Genomic DNA, 7737 nt, shown 5'->3' with positions numbered 1-7737 from the left:
TGGATTCAAACAATGATGGATCTGGACCAAACTTGGCACGAATACTACCGAAATGTGAACACTGGTGGAGTTTGGGGAAAATAGACCTTGACATTTGGGAGTTGTAGTTACTGGGATTTATAGTTCACCTACAATCAAAGAGCATTATGAAACTATCCAATGATAGGACTGGGCCAAACTTCCCACACAGAACCCTTATGTCTAGAAGGGACTTGCTGGCATGAGCCTCCCTCCAACCTCATACTCTCTCTTGCCAGCACATGCACACCACACTGCCATGCACCAAGTACACCTGCGCTCCCCTCCCGGCTTGGAGTCTCAAAAACAGCCCTCCTCTTGGCTGAGTGGCTGGCCAATCACAGCAGAGGAGAGATTTTGGCGGGAGGATTCACCATCTGTTTCCAAAAAGGAAAAGTAGGACAGGTGAAGAGATCTTCAGCCTTCTCTGCCAAAGGGGTTGATAAAACCATCAGAAATATGTTTTCTGGTGGTCTTTAGCAACCCCTCTGAAACCCCCTCACAACCCCCCTCCAGGGGTCCCGACCCCCAGGTTGAGAAATGTTGCACTAGAGAGTAAAGCAGTGATTCAGAATTGCCCTTTTGATTGTTTCACCTTCACTCATTTCGGAGCAAGGGCTGGAAAAGTCTGGAGAAGCCCTTCTTTCTGTCCAACCACTTTCTCAGGTTCAGTTGGTGGGAATAAGAGAGGGGACCTTGCCAGTAGCTGCTCCCTGGTACTTGAATTACTTCCCCAGAGATGCCAGAATAACTCCATCTTTGTTCTCCTTCCAGTGGCATGTCAAAAAATCTTCAGCACATCCCGTTTCAGTACATAATATAAATTTGCATCAGTTTTCAAGCACACTGCTTCTGTGGTTCCTTATCTCTTGTGAAACAGCAAGCATGCTCTATGGTTTACAACAGGTACTTAATGTTATTAGTCTCTTTCTAAGGATAAACCACATCCTTCATGTTTCAAAGGGCATTTTTCAATTGTTTTGCCGTAAATAAATCATGTAAAGATCAAGTTATGCCCAAACTAGCCATCAATCAAGTAACAGTGACCATCACTGAATTCTGATACGGCAGCTGTAGCAAAAAAAGGGGTATTTTATTATCAATCCAAAAAAAGGTCTTTTGTTACCAGCCAGTTTTGTTTAACCACCCAATGAAAGAGAGTTAATGAAATAGAATCATTTTTAAGGGAGGTAAGCGCCATTACTTCTCTTTGAGATATAATAACACTTGATGACATGTAATGAAGCAGTTCTCCCACCTGGCCAGTTCAGCACCCTTATATCTGGAGAAAGGCAGGATGAAAACAAAAGTAAATAAAAACAAAAATAAATAGCCCAGCCAACAGAGAGTTATCACCATCTTTGCCTAGAAAGTGTCTACAGCACCTTAATTGGCAGTGTAGCCACAAAACGTTAAAATGCACAGGGAAATAAATGAGACAAACACATATGTTTAAAAAACCCAAAACAGAGAAATGTTAAGGGTTTATGATATTTTACCTTACTGCTAAATTTGAGACTGGAGTGTGCAGTCTAGGAGGAATGGGGACATCTGATATGGGGCACATTTTAAAAATATATTATACCTTATGTTCTTGTTGCATCAATAAAAATTCTCTAGCCTCAGTCCTCATCAAGTTATCCCACCAAGTTATTTTTCCCACATATAGCAACTATGCACTGACACATTGGTTTATAGCCAGATGTCACTACAACATAGGAGTGGTTCTTATTTTTAACTTAACTTAAATTTTAACTTAATTTTAAAATAAAGTTAATTTTTTAAAAAATTAATTAGGAGCCGCAGGGATGCAATGAATCAAACCCTTGTGCTGGCTGAACTGCTGACTTGAAGGTCAGCGGTTCAAATCCACAAGATGGGGTGAGCTCCTGTCTGTCTGCTCCAGCTTCCCATGTGGGGACATGAGAAAAGCCTCCCACAGGATAGTAAAACATCTGGGCCTCTCCTGGGTAACATCCCTGCAGATGGCCAATTTTCTCACACCAGAAGCAACCTGCAGTTTTCCAAGTCACTTCTGACACAATAAAAATTTTAACTTAATTTTATTTTTTGCTCCATAGCTTTAAGGGTGACTTTCACCATCCATTAGCAGACCAAAAGAGTGCTCGAAGAAAGCATGTCTTGGCTCAATTTGGCCAGGTGACAGTGGTACCACTTTGGAGGTGTTTTTAGACAGAAGGAAGGCAAATCCATGGCTTCCAGCCAGAGAGAAATGTTTTTATGGAGAGTCAAGGGTCTAGCCCCAAACCATCCCTGAGGAAAGCAGAGCGGTGAAGGAGGAACTGGGCAAGCCGGCTGAAGGCAACCAAGCTCAGGGTCTGCTAGATGAGGGGCTGAAGGGAAGACATGTTTTTAAAAAACTAGAAGCTTCTCTCTGTGAGAAGCAAGATGAAGCCTGGTTTTGGAAGAGAAACTACCTCAAGGGCTGTGGCAGAGTCAAAGAAAACAGATTGGTTTAGAGTGGCTATGGACAAATACAAAAGACTCTCACTTAACCAGCACCCATGGGGGTTGGTAGATAGCAGATAAATGTAGTTGTCGAAGGCTTCCATGGCTGGAATCCCTGGGTTGTTGTAGGTTTTTTCGGGCTATATGGCCACACAACTTCACAACCTCTGAGGATGCTTGCCATAGGTGCAGGTGAAACGTCAGGAGAGAATGCCTCTGGAACATGGCCATATAGCCCGAAAAAATCTACAACAACCCAGTAATATCTGGTTGGTTGAGAGAAACTATTAAAAATAGGTCAAATACCATGTCCCATACTATAACACACCATAAACTCTGTAGTGACTTGATATTAAGATTGAAATATAGTAACTAAAACCATGTAAAGACAAACAAGGACAAACTTTCCTTAATGTAACACCATTTTACCATTTACTGTATTATAAGAACAGCTGGGGCTTTTCCATGAACCAGGTGGAGGCCAAAAGGGGGCGCTAGGCAGAGAAGGAGAGTCCATTTTATTGGGGGGGGGTTGAAGGAGGAAAACAATTTCCCCCATTTTTGCTGGTTATTCCCCCTCCACCCTTCCCATTTCATAAATGGGCAGCAATATGGGTGGGGGGAAGAACAGGAAAACAGGGGGAAATGGATTTCCTCCTTAACGCCCCTCCTCCCCAAAACAGACTCTCCTTCTCTGTCTAGCGCCCCCTTTTGGCCTCCGCATGGATCATGGAAGAGTATCAAACAGCTTTTTAATGTAAAGTATTATTTCTTTGATTGTTTCTTTTATTGGTTGCCTGTGTTCTGGTTAAGTGGTGTTCTGGATAAGTATAAGTCTGTTATTCTGGGACCAATGTCTGGTGCCGGAATAAACTTTCACTTCTGGTTCATCTTCATCAAGATTCAGTAGACTGAACATATTGTAAAGAAGAAGAAATTTCTGGCTTGGCTTCACACATTTTAGTGAAAAGAGCATTTACTTCCCCATGTTGTTGAGCTGAGAGCGAGGAGCATGTCCTTAGAGCATGTCCTTGGGTTCTCTGCTGACATTAAGGGTATCCCAACAAAGGATTCCCCAGCAGGAATCAGCCAAGCCTTGAAGCTGCAAGGCTTTTCAATGCTAATCAGGGTGATTGATTGCAACATTCACACTTGTCTCCAACAGACAAGAGTTCTTTCTCCCACCCTGGACCTTCCACAGATATATAAATCTCCCTTGCTTAGTTTCCAACAGACCTTGAACAAATTCTCACTTGGCTGCTGTGAGTTTTCCTGGCTGTTCCAGAAGCATTCTCTCCTGATGTTTTGCCCACATCTATGGCAAGCATCCTCAGAGGTTGTCAGGTCTGCATATTTGGAGGCGATTTGGGTAAACCAGACACAAACAAACTTTGGCCCTCCAGGTGTTTTGTACTTCAGTCCCCACAATTCCTAACAGCCTAACAGGAATTGTGAGAGTTAAAGTACAAAACACCTGGAGGGCCGAAGTTTGCCCATGTCTAGGGTAAACTGTAAGGGTGATGCAGAGATTTGATCTGGATCAGGATCTTGATCTTTTGTTAACAGCTGGACTGTTTTAACTTTTGTTGTCCAGTGGGTTGTATGCTGCATGTGTATGTGTTAAATGTGTTTGTCAAGTGCCCTAGTTCATGAGCTACAACTTGCACTATCCTATTCCCTTGTTACTGATTTTTTTTTTCCCCGTCAGGAGTGACTTGAGAAACTGCAAGTTGCTTCTGGTGTGAGAGAATTGGCCATCTGGAAGGGCATTGTCCAGGGGATGCCCAGATATTTTGATGTTTTACCATCCTTGTGGGAGGCTTCTCTCATGTCCCCACTTGGGGAACTGGAGCTGACAGAGGGAATTCATCCGCACTCTCCCCGGATTCGAACCTCTGACCTGTTGGTCTTCAGTCCTGCCGCACAAGGGTTTAACCCACTGCACCACCAGGTTATAAACCATAGGTTATTGGGTGCTATTTTGAATTTAAATCATTGTTTTATATGCTAGTGGGTTTATTTTGTATTGTATTTTTATTGCAATGGTATACTTCTAAAACATACAAATAAACTTGCTTTATATACTTACTTTATATCTTGTATTCTATTGTGTGTTTATTTTATGCATTGCTCTAGGCATATTGTGCCCTATGTAAGCTGTCCTGAATTCCTTTAGGGAGATGGAAGGAAGGTACAAAAATAGAATTATAGAATAGTAGAGTTGGAAGAGACCTCATGGGCCATCCAGTCCAACCCCTGTCAAGAAGCAGGAAAATTGCATTCAAAGCACCCCTGACAGATGGCCATCCAGCCTCTGTTTAAAAGCTTCCAAAGAAGGGGCCTCCACCACACTCTGGGGCAGAGAGTTCCACGGCGGAACGGCTCTCACAGTCAGGAAGTTCTTCCTAATGTTCAGATGGAATCTCCTTTCTTGTAGTTTGAAGCCATTGTTCTAATCCTGGTCTCTAGTCTAGTCTCTAGTTCTAGTCTCCAGGGCAGAAAAAAACAAGCTTGCTCCCTCCTCCCTATGACTTCCTCTCACGTATTTACATGGCTATAATGTCTCCTCTCAGCCTTCTCTTCTTCAGGCTAAACATGCCCAGCTCTTTAAGCCACTCCTCATAGGGCTTGTTTTCTTGATCATTTTAGTCGCTGTCCTCTGGACACATTCCAGCTTGTCAATATCTCCCTTCAATTCTGGTGCCCAGAACTGGACACAATATTCCAGATGTGGTCTGACCAAGGCAGAATAGAGAGGTTGCATGACCTCCCTGGATCTAGTTATTGTCATTGTCGTCGTCGTCGTTTTTATTATTGTTGTTGTTGTTGTTGTTTTGAGAGGGCCCATGGGCTAATCAATAAATGAGAGACAGGAGCCCATAGGTTGGGGCTGCAGGGACAGCACGGAAAGCAGACCCTTCCTTGTCTTGCTAAGCCATTGAGGAAGGGAAGGAGAATAGGATGCTTTTCCAGCCGGGAAGGGATGGGAAGCGGCCCCAGGAGGAGTGCCTTTGTCCTTCTCGCACAAAGCCGCCCCTCTTTGTCTTCCCCCTTTGCCTCCCAAGGCCTGGCGGGGCGGAAGAGCATCCCAATGGGGCGCCTGAGCGAGGAGGAGAAGGAGAATTAGAAGAAGAAGAGGGGCCTGGCTGGGAGGAGGGAAGGCGCCCGCCTTTCTCCAGGCAAGGAAAGGAAAGCCTTGGCGCCGCTTAATCCGCGCGGCGCTTGAGCGAAGCATCTCCGGGAGAGGAAGCCGCTCGGGCCGCCTTTTTCCTGCGCGCCAGAAAGAGCTGCTCGCTCGCTTCGGAGGAAAGGGCCAAGCAGGTAGGGAAGAAGCGAGCAGGCAGGCCCGCCCTTCGAAGCCCCCCGGGAGGAGGGGGGGAGGAGGGAAGCGGAGAGGAGGATCACCTCAGAAAGGGAAACATGCGGCCCTTTCATTCACTGCGTTGTGCCAGTGAGACTCTGGCCTGAGGACATGGGAGGAAGGATGCAGGTGTTGCTCTGAGCTGGAACATTAGAGCAAGAGGCTGAGTGGGCCAGGTCACCAAGTCAGCCACGAGGGGGCTTGCTGGGTTTTCTATTTCTTCCTCTCCTCCGCCTCCTCCTCTTCCCCTTCTCCTGCTTCTTCCTCTTACTCCCCCTTTTCCCTCCTCTTTCTCCTTCTTCTTTTTGCTCCTCTTCCTCCTCCTCCTCTTCTTCCCTCTATCCATCTTCTCCTTCAATTTTTTAAAATGTATAATCCAGAGATGGCAAATTGGTAATAGTATGATAGATGGGTCCATCTATCTCCGAGCATCGCCCCTTCCGAGCAAGAGAGGCCTAGCTAATATAAGCCAGGCCGGAGACAGACAATATAGAAGGATTGGAAGAGTTCTTTAATGGTGAAAACCTAACCCTAACCCTGAACCATACAGTAAGCCTAACCCCTTACCCTAACCCTAAACCTTACGTGTGTGTGTGTGTGTGTACATACATACATACAGTAGAGTCTCCCTTATCTAACCTTCGCTCATCCAACTTTCTGTATTATCCAACAATGTATTGAAATACATTGCAATGTTTTGGTGATAAATTTGTAAATAGAGTAATTACTACATAACACTATTGTGTATTGAACTGCGTTTTCTGTTGATTTGTTGTAAAACATGATGTTTTGGTGCTCAATTTGTAAAATTGTGATGTAATTTGCCATTTAATAGGCATTTCCTTAATCCCTCCTTATTAGCCAACATTTTTGCTTATTCAACATTCTGTCTGCCCGTTTATGTTGGATAAGCAAGACTCTACTATGTGTGTGTAATGGTTTATTGCTTATTTCACATAGATGCAGAGGTTTCTCACTCCATTCATATGACACATTGTAGCTGGCACAGTAACATGTCAGGACATACTGCTGGGGAATCAGAGAACCATAGAATACTAGAATTGGAAGAGACCACATGGGACATCTAGTTCAACCCCCTGCCATGCAGGAAAACCACAATCAAAGTATCCCTGACAGATAATACACTTTATTTATCTTCCGCTTTATCTCCCCAGAGGAACTCAGAGCGGATTATAATACACTTATGAGGGAAACATTCAGTGTCTTTTACACACAGTCATACAACACAGACAAAGGTAATGGCCTTCCCCTTTTTCCATCTCTGGCATCTGGAGGCGATGCTCAACTGCAGTCATGGGGAGGTGCTCTTGTTCCATTTTTCCATGTCAGGGAGCCTATTGTCCATAGACATCTCCAATTGTATTGCCAGAATGTCTGCATATCTGCATGGGGCACCCTTTTACTTTCCCGTTGAGGCAGTACTTATTGATCTACTCATATTGCATGCTGTCAAACTGCTTGGTTGGCAGAAACTAGATCTGACAGTCGGGAGCTCACCCTGACTCACAGCTTTGAACTGCCAACCTTCTGGTGAGCAGCTTTCCTGCAGCTAGTAGTGTAACCAGCTCTGTTTAATTCAGCCTCTGTTTAACCATTTCCAAGGAAGCTCTGGTCTACTGTTTGTTGCCAGGACCTCACGGATACCAAACCTGTCGCTGCCCCAGTCCCATTATATACAATGGTGTAGTAAAACGATGTCCCTTATATAGAATGGCAAAAGCAAGTTTGCGTTTTTATATATATATATATATATATATATATATATATATATTTCAAGGTTTGAATGGTTACATCTGTGAATACAGAATAAGGAAGGCCGACTCTTATAATCAAAACTGGAAAACGCAGCAAAATATATAACAAAAATA

The 7737-nt window shown here is 44.2% G+C and overlaps 1 protein-coding gene across 4 annotated transcripts in view; it reads left to right on the top strand.

The window, feature by feature from the left end:
- The first annotated feature begins 5444 nt into the window (after positions 1-5444).
- Positions 5445-7737, top strand: part of LOC132771751 (repetitive organellar protein-like) — a 41734-nt gene continuing 39441 nt past the window's right edge. For all 4 annotated transcript variants that reach the window (XM_060770137.2, XM_060770138.2, XM_060770135.2 and 1 more), the window contains exon 1: positions 5445-5808. The gene's annotated coding sequence lies outside the window, so the exon portion shown is untranslated. The remainder of the gene's footprint in view (positions 5809-7737) is intronic.

Source organism: Anolis sagrei, chromosome 3, assembly GCF_037176765.1.
Source record: "Anolis sagrei isolate rAnoSag1 chromosome 3, rAnoSag1.mat, whole genome shotgun sequence".
Taxonomy (NCBI): domain Eukaryota; kingdom Metazoa; phylum Chordata; class Lepidosauria; order Squamata; family Dactyloidae; genus Anolis; species Anolis sagrei.
The sequence above is the reverse complement of the archived record's forward strand: the minus strand, read 5'-3'. Positions and strand labels throughout refer to the sequence as shown.